The 22,101-nt window shown below is 45.7% G+C and overlaps 1 protein-coding gene and 1 long non-coding RNA gene across 2 annotated transcripts in view; one reads left to right on the top strand and one right to left on the bottom strand.

Moving 5' to 3' along the window:
• LOC141088328 (man(5)GlcNAc(2)-PP-dolichol translocation protein RFT1-like) overlaps nt 1–22,101 on the bottom strand; it is a 382,865-nt gene that overhangs the window by 182,307 nt on the left and 178,457 nt on the right. The gene's annotated exons all lie outside the window — the stretch shown is intronic.
• Nucleotides 1–22,101, top strand: part of LOC141088330 (uncharacterized) — a 250,127-nt gene that overhangs the window by 135,645 nt on the left and 92,381 nt on the right. Inside the window, exons 3-4 of the long non-coding RNA XR_012231903.1 lie at nt 16,403–16,582; nt 18,009–18,117. This is a non-coding gene — a long non-coding RNA (uncharacterized lncRNA). The remainder of the gene's footprint in view (nt 1–16,402; nt 16,583–18,008; nt 18,118–22,101) is intronic.

The following is a 22,101-nucleotide window of genomic DNA, read 5'->3' on the forward strand; positions in this document are numbered from 1 at the left end:
TCTGGGTACCAACATTCCTCACACCGCCTGCGCCTATTCTCATCTATTGCCATTACACTGCCCTGGGGTTACAGCTTCACCTGTGGGGAGCTACACCATCTATGCTGCAACACACCATCAGCCCCAGAGGATCTGCACGCAGCGTTGGCTTAACATCTTGCTTGCCAAACACCACAGGTGTACCGAGTACCCCACAGCCCTGGGAGGGTGACCCACTACATTATATTCTATGAGGGGGCTGCATTATACTATATGAGGACTGCATTATATTCTATGAGGAGGCTACATTATATTCTATGAGATGGGCTACCCCAACCCCTGCTACATCATTAAGACGTGTACTACCTTATATTATTATTTACACCACAAATTGTGATCTTGTATTTATTTTTATGTATCTACATAGTGGGCCCCAAGTGGGCCCAAGGAGTTCTAGTCTGACGCTGTGCACATGCATCTTCCCCATGCTGTTCTCATTCCTTCTGAGCACTTTTTCCATCTATTTCAGCAATTTTAATGCCCCCCCCAGACCTGCTGGGGAGGTCCACCAGAAAAATGCTCGAGTTTCCTTTTGACTTCAGTTATACTCGTTACTAGAGTTGAGCGACTTTTGCTTTTTTAGGGTCGAGTTTCGTTTCATGAAACCCGACTTTTCCAAAAGTCGGGTCGAGCAAAATCGGCCGACTATAGGGAAAAGTTGGGGGTCCGACCGAAACACGAAACCCAATGTAAGTCAATGGGGAATTAATGTCGGCAGTGAGAGGAGGACAGGAAACACACCTACAGTGCCCATTTGAATGCCAAAAGCATCAATTCTTCTTACTTAAGCTTGTCAACCTCAATTTACTTCATAATACTAGTTACGCACTGAAAAATGGGGGTTATTTGGCTAAAGTTGTGGGGGGGGTAGGGCTGGCTCCAGGTTTTCATGTGCCCTGGGCGAAAGAGCGCCCCTTTAACACATACCACAACTCATGATGCTCCGATACGGCAGAAAAATAGCGGTATAGTACAATGAAAAATACTTCACTTTTTACATCTCATGACGAGGCCCATCTATTTCTCCATACAGAATCATTGGTCCCATATAATGTTTGAAACAGTATATGATGAGCTCCACATAATGCTACAGTATATGTTGGTCCCCATGGATGAAGCTCCACTGTCTTATGGGCCCAAATAATGCTCCAAACATAATGGGCCCCATTTCTAATGCTCTAGTGTATAATGGGCCCTGTAAATGCTGCTCCAGTGTCTGATGTCCACCTTTGGAATGTTCCAGTGTATGATGGGCCCCATCTATCATTCTCCAGAGTATAGTGCTCCCCAAAAATTGCTGTCCCAACATCGAAAACAATGAAATAAGTCTCCTCGCTAGGGAATCCCTGTACTAGTCTGGACTCCTCGTCGTCCCCATCTTCCATCTCACTGCACAATATTTCAACCTTGCAAGTGCTGTGATCCTGAGCAAGCAGGGGGGCCCACTCATTGGCGACGGCACTGGCACAGGGCCCCTGATAGTACGGTGGTGTGTCTCACGGCGGGTGGGCCGAACCTGCATTTTCATCTGCAGCTTCCTCTTTGTCACCGTGTAACATGGAACTGTATATGGGAAGGGTAACCTGAGTTTCATCAGGGTCAGATTCAGGCCGTGTAGCATGCGAGGGGAATGTAGTGGTCTGGGTCAATGTACCAGCAGATTCATCGAGCAGTGGCTGGGCATCAGTGCACTTGTGTCGCCCCCAGGAGTACGGTCACCACAGTGGCATTACCTTCCTCCTAGGGAGTGTGATGTCATGCTTGGGAGCAACGAAGGATCTCTCTAGCAGGTTAACTGATTGGGCGGCGTTATTCCCACGAGTCACGACCCTCCAAACAGCATTCATGAAGGCAAAGTGTTTGTTTTACGTGGGCAGTATGGTTGCAAAGCTGAACCTTAAAGGAATGTCCAGAAGGGCACCACCAGGAGTGGAGCCTACGGCGTAATTTGACTCAACACGGGCAACCTCAACCATCCAGCAACAAAAAAGATGCACACATTGCAAGCTTAATTCCATTAACGAACGAGACTCCGTCATGCCCCGCGGTCCGAGTCCGGCTTACTAGAGGAACACGCGAGGCTCTGGCACGTGAGATTGGCCAATAACTGGTGTGTCATGCCCTTACATGTCCGTGGCTGCATGTGCGCTACACTGAAAAGGCCAGCGTTTGTCGCTTACAGGTGCAGATAACCCGCTGAACAACGTTAGTGATGGGGATCTGGGATTACAATTATTACCCGCGAACGATGATTTCCCAGTAAGTGCAGGTCAACCGCAGTTCCGGAATTAGGCCTAACCGTCATTCCTGAAAAAATGAAAAACTTACGTGTGCAAACCACAGGTGCTGTAGCTTGCTTAACAGCTCGCCAGCCGTTCTCAGGCCCAGTATGCATTACACATGATTGCACAAAGGTGAGAAAGGGTACCGTATCCCCGGATAACATGTATGGATAGCATAGTGTACACATTCAAAATATATGTCTATACATCAGGAGGCAGGCTCAAACGGTGTCAGGCCCAGTATGGATTACACGTGATTGCACAAAGGTGAGAAAGGGTACCGTATCACCGGATAACATGTATGGATAGCATAGTGTACACATTCAAAATATATGTCTATAGATCAGGAGGCAGGCTCAGACGGTGTCAGGCCCAGTATGGATTACACGTGATTGCACAAAGGTGAGAAAGGGTACCGTATCACCGGATAACATGTATGGATTGCATAGTGTACACATTCAAAATATATGTCTATAGATCAGGAGGCAGGCTCAAACTTATGAATGAGTCACCGTAGGAGGCAGACACAAAAATAGAAGCTACGTCCAGAAAACCAGAGAAGTTGGCAACTATCAGATTGCAGACCCCTGAACCTATCAACACAACTAGTAGTAGCCGTGGGGGGTTCCTACGGTGCCATAGACCCCTCGATCACAGCCGGAGAGCTAAATAGCCTAAAGACAGAAAAGGAAATCTAAACTGCCCCAGAGCAGACCCCAAAGTAAAAGGCAGCCCCCAACATATAATGACGGTGAAGCAAGATGAAAAAACACTCACACAGATAGAAAGATAGGCTGAGCAAATGATGGGGCCCAAGCTAAACTAAACAGGACAGGAAAGGAAGGTTGCTGTCTGCAATCTGCCAAAACCCTATCAAAGACATAAGCCAACAGCTGATATGGAAAAAGACCCTGAAGCAGCTAGGCTTCAAAAACTATATCAGCACTCAGGTATTTTCAGAAGACAGAGCTAAAGGAATTCAGCTCACCCCAGCAGGGAATGGCAGAAGTCCAGAAAAACAAAGCAAACAAAGTCAAAGCACAAATGCAAAAAACAGAGCAGAAAAACTTAGCTTTAGAAGAGCAGGAATTCAGACTGGTCTCCAAGGGTCCCACAGAGAAATCAACTGCAGGGCAGAAGGGTGTTGGCAGCCTTATATCCAGTCTGTAACTCCACTCAGCCAGTCATCATCATTATGCTCAGGTGGCTGATAATCAGGCTCACTACCTTTCCTTAGCAGAAGAGGGAGTTCATCGGGCCTCAGTAGTGAAGGGGAAAATGAACTCACAACAGTACCTCCCCCTTGAGGAGGGGTCACCGAACCCTCAACCACGCCACCAGGGCGATCAGGGTGAGCCCGATGAAAGGCACGCACCAATCTTTTGGCATGAATATCAGAGACAGAGACCCAAGAATTATCCTCCTGACCATAACCCTTCCACTTAACCAAATACTGGAGTCTCCGTCTAGCCAGACGGGAATCCAGTACTTTCTCTACCTCATATTCCATGTTACCTTCAACCAATACAGGGACTGGAGGTGCCACCCCCAGAACAACAGGTTCAACAAACCTCTTCAACAAGGACTTATGAAACACATTATGGATTTTAAATGTGACAGGAAGAGCCAAACGAAAAGAGACCGGATTAATAATCTCCAAAATCTTGTAAGGTCCAATAAATCTAGGCTTAAACTTAGGAGAAGCCACCTTCATAGCAATATTTTTTGATGATAACCACACCATATCACCAACCTTAAACTGGGGACCAATGGTCCTATGTCGGTTGGAAAACCGCTGGGCCTTTTCCTGGGAGAGAGATAGCTTATCTACCACTTGGTCCCAGATCTGGTGCATTCTCTCCACCACAGTGTCAACACCTGGGCAGGCAGAGGGCTCCACCTGCCCTGAAGAGAATCGAGGATGAAACCCAAAGTTACAAAAAAAAGGTAACATCAAAGTGGCAGAACTAGCTCTATTATTTAAAGCAAATTCGGCCAAGGGCAAAAATGAAACCCAATCATCCTGATCAGCGGAAATAAAGCATCTCAAATATGACTCCAAGGTCTGGTTTGTTCTCTCTGTCTGCCCATTGGTCTGAGGGTGAAAAGCAGAGGCGAAGGACAACTGAATTCCTGGCTTGGAACAGAAAGTTCTCCAAAATCTAGACACAAACTGAACTCCTCTGTCAGATACAATGTTCTCAGGAATCCCGTGCAAGCGAACCACCTGTTGAAAAAACAGGGGCACCAACTCAGAGGAAGATGGCAACTTAGGGAGTGGTACAAGATGAACCATCTTAGAGAACCTATCACAAATCACCCAAATAACAGTCATCCTTTGAGAGACAGGCATATCAGAGATGAAATCCATTGAAATATGGGTCCATGGCCTCTTGGGGACAGGCAAAGGCATCAACAACCCACTAGAGCGAGGACACAATTTAGACCGGGAGCACGTCCCACAGGACTGCACAAAATTCCTGACATCACGAGACAAGGAGGGCCACCAAAAGGACCGACTCACCAGATCTCTAGTACCAAAAATACCTGGATGACCAGCCAAAGCAGAGCAATGAACTTCAGACATCACTCTCTTCTTCCACTGGTCAGGAACATACAACTTTCCACTGGGACAACGCTCAGGTTTGTCCTCCTGGAACTCTTCCAGAGCACGTCTCAAATCAGGCGAGATGGCAGAAAGAACTACCCCTTCGCCTAAGATGGTAGCAGGCTTGGTCACCACAGGAGAATCAGCAAAGAAGCTCCTAGAGAGGGCGTCAGCCTTGACATTCTTAGTTCCAGGAAGAAAAGAAACCATAAAATCAAAACGTGTAAAAAACAAGGCCCACCTAGCCTGTCTAGGGTTCAAGCGCTTAGCCGACTCTAGGTAAATCAAATTCTTGTGGTCAGTGAGGACCACGACTTGATGCTTAGCTCCCTCCAACCAATGTCTCCACTCCTCAAATGCCCATTTCATGGCCAACAGTTCCCGATTCCCCACATCATAGTTATGTTCAGATGGAGAGAACTTTCGGGAAAAGAAAGCACAGGGATTCATTTTAGATGTTACAGGATCCTTTTGGGACAAAACAGCTCCTGCACCAATCTCAGAAGCATCCACCTCTACCTGGAACGGAAGTGAGACATCAGGTTGCCGCAAAATCGGGGCGGAGGTGAATCTTCGCTTCAGCTCCTGAAAGGAAGAAACAGCCTCCGGAGACCAATTTAACACATCAGCACCCTTCTTAGTCAAATCAGTCAATGGCTTGGCAATACTAGAAAATTTTGCTATAAATTTCCGATAAAAATTAGCAAAACCCAAAAACTTCTGGAAGGCCTTCAAAGAAGTGGGCTGAACCCAATCGTAAATGGCCCGGACCTTGGCCGGGTCCATTTCAATAGTTGACGGAGACAAAATAAATCCCAAAAAAGAAATCCTCTGTACTCCAAAAAGGCATTTAGATCCTTTGACATACAGGGAATTCTCCCTCAAGATCCGGAACACAGTCCGAATATGTTCCACATGAGAATCCCAATCCTTGGAGAAGATCAAAATATCATCCAGATAGATAATCAAAAATTTATCCACAAAATCTTGGAAAATATCGTTCATGAAGCACTGGAAGACAGAAGGGGCATTAGTGAGCCCAAAAGGCATCACCAGGTACTCAAAATGTCCCTCCGGAGTATTAAACGCCGTCTTCCATTCATCCCCATGCTTAATGCGAATAAGATTATACGCCCCCCTGAGGTCAAGCTTGGTAAACCAGCAAGCACCTTTAACTCTAGAGAATAGATCCGAAATCAGGGGTAACGGATACTGATATTTAACAGTAATTTTGTTGAGGGCACGATAATCAATACAAGGTCTTAATGATCCATCCTTTTTGGCTACAAAAAAAAACCCGGCACCTAAGGGTGACAAGGATGGTCTAATATGACCCTTCTTCAACGCCTCCTTAATATAGGATCGCATAGCCTCGTGCTCGGGTACAGATAAATTGAAGAGCCGACCCTTGGGAAATTTACACCCCGGGCTCAGTGCAATTGCACAGTCATAACTCCTATGAGGAGGCAGAGACGCAGACTCATTCTCACTAAATACATCATAAAAGTCCGCCAAATAATCAGGAACATCATGCGACTGAGGAGAGGTGGAAAACACCGGAGCCTCACTAAAGGCACACCGACAACCCCAACTCACCACAGACACAGATTTCCAATCCAAAACTGGATTATGAATTTGTAACCAGGGAAACCCCAGAACAATGGTATCATGCAGATTATGCAACACCAAAAATCTGCAATTTTCTTGATGGTCTGGGGCGACCCGCATTACCACCTGGGTCCAAAACTGAGGTTTATTTTTAGCCAAAGGAGTAGCATCAATCCCCCTCAAAGGGATAGGCGTCTGCAGAGGTGTCATCGGAAATCCACAACGTTTAGCAAAATCCAAGTCCATTAGGTTTAGGGCTGCTCCCGAATCCACAAAAGCCTTGGCGGAAAATGTGGACAGGGAGCAGATTAGAGTAATAGCCAAAAGAAACTTAGGTTGAACACCACCAACAGAAAACATGTGTGCAAAGCGTTTCTCTCGTTTAGGACAGACAGAAATAATATGCGAGGCATCTCCACAGAAAAAACACAACTTATTACGCCTTCTGAACTCCTGACGCTGCTCTCTGGACAAAACTCTATCACATTGCATAGGTTCAGACATTTGTTCAACAGGTGGCAACACCTCTCGTGCAGTTTTGCGTTCGCACAAACGCCGATCAACCTGAATGGCTAATGACATAGAATTGTCAAGACCAGAGGGAACAGGAAATCCCACCATAGTATCTTTTACGGCTTCTGACAAACCCTTCCGAAAGAGAGCAGCCAAGGCATTATCATTCCAGGTAGTAAGTACTGCCCACTTTCGGAATTTTTGACAGTACAATTCTGCAGAATCTCGACCCTGGTTCAATGCCAGCAGGGTCTTTTCAGCCTGATCAATGGCATTAGGTTCGTCATACAACAAGCCCAATGCTTGAAAAAATGCGTTCACATTAGTCAGAATAGGATCATCTGGTTTCAAAGAAAACGCCCAATCCTGGGGATCGCCACGCAGCAAAGAGATGACAATTTTAACCTGCTGCGCGGAGCTCCCTGACGAGTTAGGCTTCAAGGCAAAAAATAATTTACAATTATTTTTGAAATTCAAAAATTTTGACCGATCCCCAAAAAATACATCAGGTGTAGGAATCTTTGGTTCAGCAGCATGTGAATGAGCAAGGTAGGCGGAAATTCCCCGCACTTCCGCAGCGAGCTGCTCCACACGATCAGACAATTGCTTTATCTCCATTGAGAGAAAAAAAAATTCCCCCTACGGCCTCAGAGATATAGAGGAAAAAATATACACACTTTTTTTTTTTTTTTGCAATTCTTTCCTGCTATTGAGTACCCTAGGATCTGCGGTATAGCGGGTGATTCTGTTATGAATGAGTCACCGTAGGAGGCAGACACAAAAATAGAAGCTACGTCCAGAAAACCAGAGAAATTGACAACTATCAGATTGCAGATCCCTGAACCTATCAACACAACTAGCAGTAGCCGTGGGGGGTTCCTACGGTGCCATAGACCCCTCGATCACAGCCGGAGAGCTAAATAGCCTAAAGACAGAAAAGGAAATCTAAACTGCCCCAGAGCAGACCCCAAAGTAAAAGGCAGCCCCCAACATATAATGACGGTGAAGCAAGATGAAAAAACACTCACACAGATAGAAAGATAGGCTGAGCAAACGATGGGGCCCAAGCTAAACTAAACAGGACAGGAAAGGAAGGTTGCTGTCTGCAATCTGCCAAAACCCTATCAAAGACATAAGCCAACAGCTGATATGGAAAAAGACCCGAAGCAGCTAGGCTTCAAAAACTATATCAGCACTCAGGTATTTTCAGAAGACAGAGCTAAAGGAATTCAGCTCACCCCAGCAGGGAATGGCAGAAGTCCAGAAAAACAAAGCAAACAAAGTCAAAGCACAAATGCAAAAAGCAGAGCAGAAAAACTTAGCTTTAGAAGAGCAGGAATTCAGACTGGTCTCCAAGGATCCCACAGAGAAATCACCCGCAGGGCAGAAGGGCATCGGCAGTCTTATATCCAGTCTGTAACTCCACTCAGCCAGTCATCATCATTAGGCTCAGGTGGCTGATAATCAGGCTCACTACCTTTCCTTACCAGAAGAGGGAGTTCATCGGGCCTCAGTAGTGAAGGGGAAAATGATCTAACAACATCAAACGGTGTCAGGCCCAGTATGGATTACACGTGATTGCACAAAGGTGAGAAAGGGTACCCTATCCCCGGATAATATGTATGGATAGCATAGTGTACACATTCAAAATATATGTCTATAGATCAGGAGGCAGGCTCAGACGGTGTCAGGCCCAGTATGGATTACACGTGATTGCACAAAGGTGAGAAAGGGTACCATGTCACCGGATAACATGTATGGATAGCATAGTGTACACATTCAAAATATATGTCTATAGATCAGGAGGCAGGCTCAGACGGTGTCAGGCCCAGTATGGATTTGACGGCCCAGACTACACAGCGGAGGAGCAGGGAGAGGTAAAGATTGCAAATGCTGGGGCCCTGCCCAAGCAAGGGGGGCCCAATCGTGGGCGTCGGTACTGGCACTGGGCCCCTCATAGTACGGCGGTGTGTCTGACGGCAGGTGTGCACCACCACCGTCAGAGACACTTGATTGCACTATGAGGGACCCTGTGCCAGTGCCCGCGCCCAAGAGTCGGCCTACCCACCTGTCCAGGGCAACGGCACTCGCACGGTTTCGTGCGCTAGGTGGTGACCCCGGCCATGGGGGGGGAGGCAGCACAGTTAGGGAGTTTTAGAAAGTGGCATATGTTGATGTTGGACATTCAGCTGATGCAAAAGGCGAAATTGTTCAAGTCCCAGGAAGAGGAGGACCAAAGCAAGCCATTTTTCTGTCACCCTATGTGTCATCAGGGGAAGGTGGGACAAAATCCTTGGAAACCCATGCATGGTTCATTTTAATGAAGGTTAGATCATCCACATTTTGGGTTGACAGACGGGTCCTTTTTTCTGTCAGGATTGATCCAGCTGCACTGAAGACTCTTTCCGATAGCACACTTGCAGCTGGGCAAGCGAGCTCCTGTAAGGCATATTGTGCCAATTCAGGCCAGGTGTCCAGTTTAGCGGCCCAATAGTCAAAGGGGAATGACCTGTGCGGGAGAACATCGATATGGGAGGAAAAGTAGTTTGTAACCATAGTTGACAACTGCTGTCTCCTGTCACTTTCCATCGATGCAGTATTACCAGTTGTGTGAGCGGTACTTGAAAACTCAGTCCACAACATTGTTATGAAACCCCTGTCTCCAACGCCACTTCTGCTGTGTGCACCATGAACACCTCTGCCAATCTGCTCCCGGCCCGTACGGCTCGTGTGAGAACCATCACCGCTGCTGTGTGCTGGGAATGCCTCAACCAACCGGTTTACCAGAGTTGCTTGTTTATTAGCCAATATTAGGTCAAGGTTCTCTTGTGGCATGATGTTTTGTAATTTGCCTTTATAGCGTGGATCCAGGATGCTGGCCAACCAGTAGTCGTCATCGTTCATCATTTTGGCAATGCGGGGGTCCCTTTTTAGGATCCGCAAGGCATAATCTGACATGTGGGCCAATGTTCCCGGTGTCAATGATGCACTGCGAGTGCTGGTTGGAGGAGCACTTTCTGGCAAATCCACATCCCTCCAGTGACGCACAAACCCTGTACCAGACCTTGCCACGCCAACATTTTCACTTGCCCCACGAGATGCATCCTCCTCCCCTAAGTAATCATCCCCATCATCATCCTCCTCCTCCTCTTCTTCCTCCACCTCGTCCAGGAGAGGTCCCTGAGCAGACAATGGCTGAATGTCATCAAGGATTCCCTCCTCCTCTTCCTCCTCGTCAACATTGGCTGCAGACGCCTGCTCCTTAAGGTGCGTCAAAGTTTGCATGAGCAGACGCATAAATGGGATGCTCATGCTTAGGATGGCGTCATCTGCGCTTACCAGCCATGTGCAGTCCTCAAAATACTGAAGGACTTTACAGAGGTCTTTCAGCTTCGACCACTGCACACCTGTCAACTCCATGTCTGCTCTCAAAGTGCCTGGCGGTGTATCCTCCCACAAATGCATTATGGCCTGCCTCTGTTCGCACAGCCGCTAAACCATGTGCAGGGTGGAGTTCCACCTTGTTGCAATGTCGATAATGAGGCAGTGGTTGGGAAGGTGGAGCAATCGCTGCAGCTTCTGCATACGAACGGAGTGTACAGGCGACCGGCGGATGTGCGCGCACAGTCTTCGCACCTTCTGGAGCAGGGCTGTTAACTCCGGATAATTGTTGAGGAAGCACTGCACCACCAGGTTCAAGGTGTGAGCCAAGCAAGGTATGTGGCTGAGTTTTGAAAGGGCTATGGCTGCCACAAAATTAAAGTCCATTATCACTAACTACCTTGCCTGCCTCAAGATGTATACGGCCCAGCCATGACTCAGTTTGTCGCTGAAAGTACTCGGCCAGCACCTCCGCGGTGTGTCTGTCGCCCAAACACATCATCTGCAACACAGCCTGCTGACGCTTTCCACTAGCTGCTCGATAGGGGGACACCTCGTGTGCAACAGTGGCAGCTGCAGATGGAGTTCTCGTATGACTGCGCTCTGTGGACGAGCTTTCGCTTCTGGCGGAGGAGGAGGAGGAGGGTCGAACGCCTACAGCCAACTGTTTCCTATACCGTGGGCTAGGCAGCACTGTCCCACCACCACTGTCCCCTGTGGACCCTGCATCCACCACATTAACCCAGTGCGCAGTGATGGACACGTAACGGCCCTGGCTATGCCGACTGGACCATGCATCTGTTGTGAGGTGCACCTTTCCACTCACTGACTGCTTGAGTGCATGGACAATGCGGTCTTTCACATGATGGTGGAGGGCTGGGATGGCTTTGCGAGAGAAGTGGTGACTGGGTAGGTCATAGCGTGGTACTGCATAGGCCATGAGTTCGCGGAAAGCTGCGCTTTCCACCAACCGATAGGGCATCATCTCTAACGAGATTAGTTTGGCAATGTAGGCGTTCAAACCCAGTGTATGCGGATGAGAGACTGAGTACTTTCTTGACCTACTCATAGTCTCTGGGAGGGTGAGCTGGACTTGAGAGCTGCATATGGTGGAACTAGCGGTGGGCAGGGCAGACTGAGAGAGGGTTGATGATGGTGATGGAGTTGGTGTTCTTTCTGATGGCCTAGATTCAGTCTTTCGTTGATCTAACAGTGGGATTCCCTGACTGCTTTGGCCTTGCAACGACACCTCAACATTTGCTGCTGTGCTAACCGGTGGGCTTACAGTGGGGGAAACAATGTAGCGTTGCTGACTACCTTCTTTGTGATCAGTTGCACATGTGGTACTTGAGGTTTGGTGTTGTGTCCACGCTTGCAAGTGCATGCTGGTTAAATGTCTAAGCATGCAACTGGTATTCAAATTTTTCAGATTTTTCCCTCGGCTAAAGGTCTTTGCGCACTTCTTACAGATAACCTTGGCCTGATCATGAGGATTTTGTTCAAAAAAGTGCCACACTGCACTCTTAATACTTTGGAAGACATTTTGCGGCCTAGCACACTGTGCTATTTTGACCATCTGGACAAGCTGTCCAGCAACTCTTTTGATTTTTGGAACCTGTCTTTGGAGTGCTCTGGGCCTGCTGGACAGCTGTTGCGATGTCGATGTCTGCTGTGGATGCTCCTCCTCCTCATCTGAGCTATTGGAAGCAGCACCCTCTTCCCCCAATGGATGCCAATCTGGGTCAACAACTGGGTCATCCATCACCTCCTCTTCAATGTCATGTGCACCTTCCTCTGTGTCACCGTGTATGGTGGTATAGTATGCGGGAAGGGGCACCTGAGTCTCATCAGGGTCAGAATGTGGCTCATTACACTGCGAGGACAATGTAGTGCTCTGACTGAATGTACCAGCAGAATCAGCTATCAGTGGCTGTGCATCAGTGCACTCCATGTCAGATTCATCTTGGCCTGGGTAATTCACCATTTCACTTGATAACCCAGGCATGGTATGTGAAAACAGCTCCATGGAGTAATCAGTTGTATGGCCTGCGTCACCCTTCAGTCTTGGTTGGGTTGAAGAACACAAGGAAAGGTGTGGTTCATGAACATGAGCCTCCAATGACGACTCAGTGCTTTTATTTTTTACAACTTCAGAAGAGGAGGCGATAGAGCTGGAGGCTGAGTCAGCAATGTAAGCCAAAACCTTTTCCTGAAGCTCTGGCTTTAAAAGCGGTTTGCCAACTCCTAGAAAACTAAGCCTTCGAGGCCTTGTGGAGCCAGACGATGACGCAGGCTCAACACCTCCTGCATTCGGTCCTATTTTGCTTTTGCCACTACCATCAGATCCACCACCAACACCATCATTACCAGCTGGCAACCCCCGCCCAATTCCACGGCCTCTTCCACCAGCCTTCCTCATTTTTGGTAAAAATGTACACAAAATCCCACAAACTATATAGTAATGTAAAACAAGGTACAAGGTGTATATAGGACAGGGGAGACATAGAATTTCTGAACACACTTGTGGACACTGTTGGATTGTGTGAGGCCCAGTGAATATCACACCGCTATGTCACAGGCTCAATATCGTAGGTGTGAAAAATGTCACTATAGGACAGGGGAGATGTAGAATTTCTGAACACACTTGTGGACACTGTTGGATTGTGTGAGGCCCAGTTAATATCACACCGCTATGTCACAGGCTCAATGTCGTAGGTGTGAAAAATGTCACAATAGGACAGGGGAGATGTAGAATTTCTGAACACACTTGTGGACACTGTTGGATTGTGTGAGGCCCAGTTAATATCACACCGCTATGTCACAGGCTCAATGTCGTAGGTGTGAAAAATGTCACAATAGGACAGGGGAGATGTAGAATTTCTGAACACACTTGTGGACACTGTTGGATTGTGTGAGGCCCAGTTAATATCACACCGCTATGTCACAGGCTCAATGTCGTAGGTGTGAAAAAGTCACTATAGGACAGGGGAGATGTAGAATTTCTGAACACACTTGTGGACACTGTTGGATTGTGTGAGGCCCAGTTAATATCACACCGCTATGTCACAGGCTCAATGTCGTAGGTGTGAAAAATGTCACTATAGGACAGGGGAGATGTAGAATTTCTGAACACACTTGTGGACACTGTTGGATTGTGTGAGGCCCAGTTAATATCACACCGCTATGTCACAGGCTCAATATCGCAGGTGTGAAAAATGTCACTATAGGACAGGGGAGATGTAGAATTTCTGAACACACTTGTGGACACTGTTGTGTGAGGCCCAGTTAATATCACACCGCTATGTCACAGGCTCAATGTCGTAGGTGTGAAAAATGTCACTATAGGACAGGGGAGATGTAGAATTTCTGAACACACTTGTGAACACTGTTGGATTGTGTGAGGCCCAGTTAATATCACACCGCTATGTTATAGGCTCAATGTCGTAGGTGTGAAAAATGTCACTATAGGACAGGGGAGATGTAGAATTTCTGAACACACTTGTGGACACTGTTGGATTGTGTGAGGCCCAGTTAATATCACACCGCTATGTTATAGGCTCAATGTCGTAGGTGTGAAAAATGTCACTATAGGACAGGGGAGATGTAGAATTACTGAACACACTTGAGGACACTGTTGTGTGAGGCCCAGTTAATATCACATCGCTATGTCACAGGCAGAAATTGGCTAGTGTATGACAAACTACAAGGTGTATAAAGGATTGGGCAGAATAGGAATCTCCCTAGAGTGTAGGTCTGTAAGAACAGAACATGTCCTCGACTTATCCTTACAGAGTGACACACATATAGCTTCACTGTGGCCGTGATAACAGCAGTTACACGGTACTGAGAGAGGAGCGTGCAAGTACACCGCTGTCCGTTGTCAGTAAAATTGTCAAGCTCCGTGTTTTTTAAGTATACGGACTGACACACGCTGTCTCTCTATAGTTTTGAATGTGATCAAACAGCAAATATACTTAACTGTTTGAAAAGCAGACAAAACTAGAAGGTGGAGGTCTGTAAGAACGGAACATGTCCTCGACTTATTCTTACAGAGTCACACACAGATAGCTTCACTGTGGCCGTGATAACAGCCGTTACACGGTACTGTGTGAGGAGCGTACACCGGTATATGATGTGAAAAAATGCACGCTCAGTACCTCACCAAGACAAAAAAAAAAGTTTGGATTGCTTTTAAAAAAGCAGTTTGCAGAGCAGTGGGAAAACAGTAATGCAGCTATCAGGAAGCCTTATAAGGCAGCCTAACAACCAACACAGCTGATCCAGCAAAATATAGCCTCCACTTGCACTGCACACACAGTGACTGGTGTGTTGTACAGGCAAAATCGCTAGCAGCAGAAGCAGTTTTTGGTGTCTTCTTCCCTGCCTAACGCTCTCCCTACAGAATCAGCAGCAGCAGCAGCTCTCCCTATTCTGAGATCAGCATGAGGAACATGGCGGTCGGCGTGCACGCCCTTTTATATCCCCTGTGACGCCCCCCAAAGCAAGCCAATCACTTTCATTCCCTTTTCAAAGATGATGGTGACCCCTGCCTATGTCATCACGTTGCCCACAGTGTCCATGGATCCTGATTGGCTGAAAAAGGGCGGAAAACAAACTTTTGAAACGCGACTTTGGCGCTAAAGTCGCCGAGTTGGTGGACGACCACACCCTAGGGTCGGGTTTCGTTTCATGAAACCCGACTTTACCAAAAGTCGGCGACTTATGAAATTTTTTGACCCGTTTCGCTCAACTCTATTCGTTACTAGAGACGAACACTATAGCATTATGGAAAGCTTGTTACGAGTAAGAGCAGCCAATAGTTTCAGGGCTCCCTCATCACTAATTATATGCTAAAATGAATGGGGTTGCTGAAAACTACTATACAAGGCATCAGCATACTGAGATTTCTTGGACTTGTAAGATGCGTTCTTGGTGCAGTGAAAAAACAGTGTAAAAAACAAACCAAATACTCATTGTGGGAACTTAAAGTGAAGTCTGCAATGATTACATTTCTGCAATGATTAAGGATGATTTGGCTGCTGTGGTAGATCGTCTCACTCGGCTGCACGTAGAGGTGGACACAGGAACGCTGTTTCTTAAATCTTCAACTATTTTATTGAAGGTACTGTGTAAACCAGTGCAGCGTTAGCAAATCAAACAGCGTTTCTGGCCTAACGGGAAACCAAAAACATAACATATGGCACAGTCTGTGTTGCTGAGGGGATCCGCCCGCTCAGGAATAAATAACAAAAAAAAATTTAGCTTTCCTTATCCTGAAAGCACAGCTTGGGGCTTGCACCTCCAGGTACGCTCAACACTGAGCAGAATGCTGTGTTTATCCTCTGGACTCCACACACTTTACAGATGTTTACTCACCCTGGCCCTAAACATGGCTGATTAACCCCTCTCAGCACTTCGGGTGCTGGAGCGTTTATTTAGGTTCATGTCACTGAAGCTAACGACCGCAGTGATACATATCTTCCCTCCAGTACTTTGCCAGTGACTTTGTCGCACCATATTAAACATGTTGTTTTGTTTTCATATCTTCGAGGAGTTAAGACTGCACAAACAGGTCACCAGCCAATATCTATATATGTAGAGTTATTAAGTGCTGCTGAGTGCAGTGGGCAAAACTTAGATTAGTGAGATGACTTAAAAGTCCTGCCGAAAATGATCTGTTTAGTGCACACTCAAATCCATAGACAGTGGGAATGAACCTGACTGTCTGGAGTAGTGCACTCCTGAGAGCTGGTGCAGCACAGAAAAAGTCATGGACGTGTCAGTGGGAGGTCCTGATTATGGAGGATGCTAGTGTAATACCATGGTCGCCGGGGGGTAGCCTCATCAGCCGCTCCAGTACTCACTGTGCTGGAGGCTGCTTCATCCCAGGTACATTGCTCCCTCCTAGGGACCAAAAGATTGGAGACAGAGGCTGGGATAAACTTTAACAGCTCAACTTTATTTTCTTCAGGGCACAGGACATCCCAAACGCCATCAGGACTCTTTCTTTATGTGATACCAACAGTACATCTTCCTCTACAGCAGCACATCACTTCTTCAGACACACTTGGGTGGACCACACAATGAACAAGGAACACGGTGAATGCGGCTCTTCGTCTTCTCTCCTGGCAACCGACTACAGACCACGAAGGTAACCGTCTACTGCGTTGTGTTTCACCCCTTTACAGCACTGGTGATTCTATCCGTGCTGCTCCCAGACTCCAGCTGTCATCTCCACAGGGACTCCTCTATTGTTCTCCCTGGCTCAAGAGCTCCCAGACACAAGCTGACTTCTTCCACAGACTGGCTTCAATTCACATCAGCTTCCAGCCCCTAGCTGACGGCTCCAGTGGCTCTCCCCACTGGCTGCTGCTGTAGGCACAATTCTCCACTTCTCTGCTCTGGTATTCTGCCTCCACTTTAGTACCAGAGGCTACCCCTGGCTACACTGGCTCCAAGCAGGAAATCTGTCTCCTCAAGTACCAGCTAACTATTCCTCTCATCTTAACCCACTAGTGTCCTCCAGAGTTGCCCCAACCTAAGTGTGCTCAGTGCCCCCATCTAGTGTCCCTATACCCAAACTACACCTCTCTCTACATATCTAACTAATGTCATGTGGCCGCAAACACAAATGTACATATCACATATACTGCACACAAACACGTCAAGGATAACAAGATAAAACAATGACGTCATTATTTACAGGGCTAGTCCCTGTCACCTTCTTACACTAGTCAGCTCAATGGACTGTAGACATGGTAGTAGACTGACAAATGAGAGGAGTTGTAAGACAGTGCAGCACTGTGGAGAGCATTGTGGGAGAGTGCAATGACTGGTACTGAGTGGAGGCATCGGTGTAGCTGCTGGACAGAAATATGAGCCTGACTGCTGCATTCAGGATAATGATAAATGCATTTAGTGACAAGAAGAGTAATTAGTGACTTACAGTTAGTTGTGACTTCAAGATGAAATGGAATCCGAGCAACAGTAACGGCTTTTAGTTATTTTTATTAATAACGAGTGACTGCGCGCCCTTCGGGCGCACGCTGGGATTACGAACCACGCATTGGGGTGTACCCACGCATCAGACTGACCGAACAATGGGGTGTAACCACGCAGCAGACTGGCATATGTGCAGACTAACAGCAAACATAAATACCTGGTGTACCTCTCCTGCCACTCCTACCTTGTGTAAGAAAAAGCTCTGACGTTAATACTGTTCGGGTAGAGCTATTCGATGGCGCTATCCATGAAGAAAGTGCACGGGTAGAGCTATCCCATAGCGCTATTCCTAAAGGAAATGAGCTGGTAGAGCTATCTGATAGCGCTATCCCTCAATGTTCCTGAGCGTAAGCTATTTCACATGGTTGAGCGCACTTGGGATCTGCCCCCAAGGCCCTGCCCATGCCCAATGTTTGGTCCGTAGACCGCGGCTAGGAGTTAGTCCCGCTTTTGTGTACAAAATTTTTGGTCTTTTACAATTGTTAAAAATCTTAATAAAAGAATTGTTTGTACACAAAGTTGTACAGATCTGCTGTACTTCAGGGCGCTAGATGTGGAGGTTTACTGTGTTTCAGGGCAGCAGCAACAACCTGCAAATACTTGAGCAGCCCTGGCTAATCCACGCCGGCAGGATGATAAGATCCGGCGGAGGCGGGAACCTATGAGAAGAGAAGTAAATATAATGTAAGTGACAGGACTCCATATAACATATTACTGTGCGGTCAATGTGGCCGGACGTCAGAGGAATCTTATCACACAGAGGTCAGAGATCATCGTCAGCCATCATACATGTGACAATCCCATCAATGACAGATGTCATCTTACCCACATGAATTATTCTCACTGACTGACACCACACAACATAGAGCTGATTCTCACACTTACGTTGTCTCTTTCCCTTCTTTTCTTCTTTTTTTGAGTTTTGTTGCTCCATACTCAGATCTTTTTCCTCCTGAGCTGGAAATTCTGGTCAGAAAGTAAAGTAAACCTCAGTAACAATATATTCTTATAGGATTTGTTTTGTATCTATACTGTAAGTAAAGGGACTCGATGTTACATGATACTATTGTGCGGTCACAGTGGCCGGACATCAGCGGAATCTTATACAGAGGTCAGGGATCATTGTCAGCCATCATACATGTCCCATCACTGACAGATAACATCTGCTCCTCATGAATTATTCTCACTGCCTGACATCATATAACATGGAGCTGGTTATCACACTTACCTTGTCTCTTTTCAGAATTTTCTTCATTTTTTGCGTTTTCTTGGTCTATACTCAAATATATCGAAGAATTACTTTGCTCATGAGCAGGAATATCTGATCAGAAAGTAAAAAAAACCTCTTAATAATAATATATTCTTATAGGATCTGCTTTGTATCTATACTGTAAGTAAAGTGACGACTTATTACATGCTACTACAGTGCGGTCACAGTGGCCGGACGGCAGAGGAATCATATACAGAGGTCAGGGATCATTGTCAGCCATCATACATGTGTCAGTCCCATCACTGACAGATAACATCTGCTCCACATGAGTTATTCTCACTGCCTGACATCACATAACATGGAGCTGATCCTCACACCTACCTTGTCTCTTTTCCTCCATTTCTAGCTCTATACTGAAATATATTGATTTTGTTTCCTCGTCAGTTTCATTTTCTAGTCAGAAAGTAAAAGAAAAACCTCTTAGTAACAGAATATTCATTTAGGATCTGCTTTGTATCTGCTTATAACATTAGTGTGCAAAATAAAAATTGTCAGGTGCCAAGGTTTTTTGTAATAGATTTATGGTATTTCGAGGGTGTTGAATTAAAAAAAATCTCACGGCATTACATAACTTACTCCCAATACCTATACAGCGCATAAAATAACACAACTATGACACATTGACTTAGTAGCTAAAAATTGGCCACCAAAGAATTTTGTAACTTATTATAATCAAAAACTTGAACCAATCCCCGCAGCTTGGCCAAAAGGCTCAAGGCCGTTTATCCGAATGACTGAATGACTAACCGTAATGCCATGAGAGACTGAATGGCGGGGCAGCACTTCTGCTAGGAAACTGCCAGAGGTCAGACAGGGACCCGTGCCGCTACCCTCTTTTATCCCACTCTCCTTTATGTACTAATACATACACCAATCAGGGACCATTCACAGGAAAGGAAACCTATCCTTCCCCCTGCTACGGTTCCCTGAATGGCCAGGTATGCTAGCCAACCACCTGCAAAGCACTTGTGAGTATGTACCATGGAAAAAACAGAGGGAAAGATTTTTTCCCACCATGTAACCCTTTCAGGACAGGGATATATAGTAAATAGGGTAATGCCATGTGTTCCCCTCCTGAAGGTCCATTGATCACCATTACTTTTGCTGAATTGGTTGTAGTTTTTGAGGTAATTGTCACAAGTGTGTCACGTCCTCCTGAGATATCGGGGGTTAGAAGATCACTACGTATTGTGAATCACAAATCTTCCATTTAACCTGTGTGTTCGTGTCCCATATTAAATGGATTTTGTTTCATCCATGAAAATAATGATTTCTCCCAATGCGACTTGTTTGTGATAACCAATGCAATAGCTTTTGGTGTTTGGGTCGGTCTTTTGACTATAACAGCATCTCAGGTAATGAAATAGCCTATATAATTATTTTGTATTTCAATTTGTAGGCTTACAGTGCCATAAAAGCGACTTTTTGAGGCCAGAATTCTATTGTGATTAATTAACTATTAAATTTTTCAGAAACTAGAGGGAATCTGCCAAAACCAAAGTAATATTTTTAATCAGCACCATAAACTTAATATAAAACCATTCAGACATTGTTGGCACCAAAATCACTGTTTACCAGTGCAATGTAAGTAAAAGGATGCCTTATTACATGATACCACTGTGCGCGAACGGCAGAGGAATCTTATCATATAGAAGTCAGCGATCATTGTCAGCCATCATACATGTGACAATCCCATCACTGACAGATAACATCTGCTCCACATGAATGATCTGGTAATCTTGGAAAACTCTACAAAATTAATGAAATCTATGGGCAACATAATTGGGATCCCTGAAACATGGATAACATAGGATACAAATAACTGAAAAAACATGTGGAAATATTGGAGACTTGAAGTCAACATTCTCATGTTTTTTTTCCTGTAGACATGTACATACCTGACAATGGGGACGAGGGTGGCAAACTGGTAATAGCATCGTCGCTAATAGATACAGGAAAAGATTCTTTCTGCCTGTTTGGAAGAAGAAAAACATGTAAATCACAAGTAAATGCAGTATAAAAGGGGTTGTCTTACTATATAAACACCAACTATAAGGCCCATTAGGACATATGAGAGTCATAGTGTGGAAAATAGAGCAAAAAGGAAAAAACTACAAAGAATGGCTGGCATGTAGTAGTAGAATCATAGAATCATAGAATCATAGAATCGTAGAGTTGGAAGGGACCTCCTGGGCCATCTGGTCCAACCCCCTGCTCAAAGCAGGATTCGCTAAATCATCCCAGTTAGATGTCTGTCCAGCCTCTGTTTGAAGACTTCCATTGAAGGAGAACTCACCACTTCTCGTGGCAGCCTGTTCCACTCATTGATCACTCTAACTGTCAAAAAGTTTTTTCTAATATCTAATCTGTGTCTCCTCCCATTCAGCTTCATCCCATTGCTTCTAGTCTTTCCTTGTGCAAATGAGAATAAAGTTGATCCTTCTACAATGTGACAGCCCTTTAGATATTTGTAGACAGCTATTAAGTCTCCTCTCAGTCTTCTCTTTTGCAAACTAAACATTCCCAAATCCTGCAACCTTTCCTCATAAGACAGGGTTTGCAGACCGGTCACCATTCTGGTCGCTCTTTTCTGAACTTGCTCCAGTTTGTTGATGTCTTTTTTAAAATGTGGTGCCCAAAATTGGACACAATATTCCAGATGAGGTCTGACCAAAGAGGAGTAGAGGGAAATAATTACTTCACGTGATCTAGACTGTATGCTTCTGTTAATACATCCTAGAATTGCATTTGCCTTTTTTGCTGCTGCATCACACTGTTGACTCATATTCAGTCTGTGATCTATTAGTATACCCAAGTCTTTTTCACATGTGCTGTCACTTAGCCCTATTCCTCCCATTCTATATATGCTTTTTTCATTTTTATTGCCCAGATGTAGTACTTTGCATTTCTCCCTGTTAAAAACCATTCTGTTAGTTGCTGCCCACTTCTCCAGTTTATTTAAATCTTTTTGAATCCTCTCTCTCTCTTCTCTAGTATTAGCTATCCCTCCTAGCTTTGTGTCATCAGCAAATTTAATCAGTTTACCCTCAATTCCTTCATCTAAATCGTTGATAAAGATGTTGAACAATACAGGGCCCAGGACAGAGCCCTGTGGTACCCCACTTGAGACATTCTTCCAACTGGATGTGCAGCCATTTACGACAACTCTTTGGGTCCGATCACTAAGCCAGTTATGAATCCACCTAACAGTTGCCTTGTCCATTCCATACTTAGTCATTTTTTCAATAAGGATTGTATGAGAGACTTTGTCAAATGCTTTGCTGAAGTCAAGATATACTATATCTACAGCATTTCCTTGATCCACCCAATCAGTAATACCATCATAGAAGTACATCTCTCCTACAGTGTGGGCAGCACTAAAAGTGCATGACTGGCTG

Source organism: Dendrobates tinctorius, unplaced genomic scaffold, assembly GCF_039654945.1.
Source record: "Dendrobates tinctorius isolate UK_male_01 unplaced genomic scaffold, ASM3965494v1 ptg000038l, whole genome shotgun sequence".
Classification (NCBI taxonomy): Eukaryota; Metazoa; Chordata; class Amphibia; order Anura; family Dendrobatidae; genus Dendrobates; species Dendrobates tinctorius.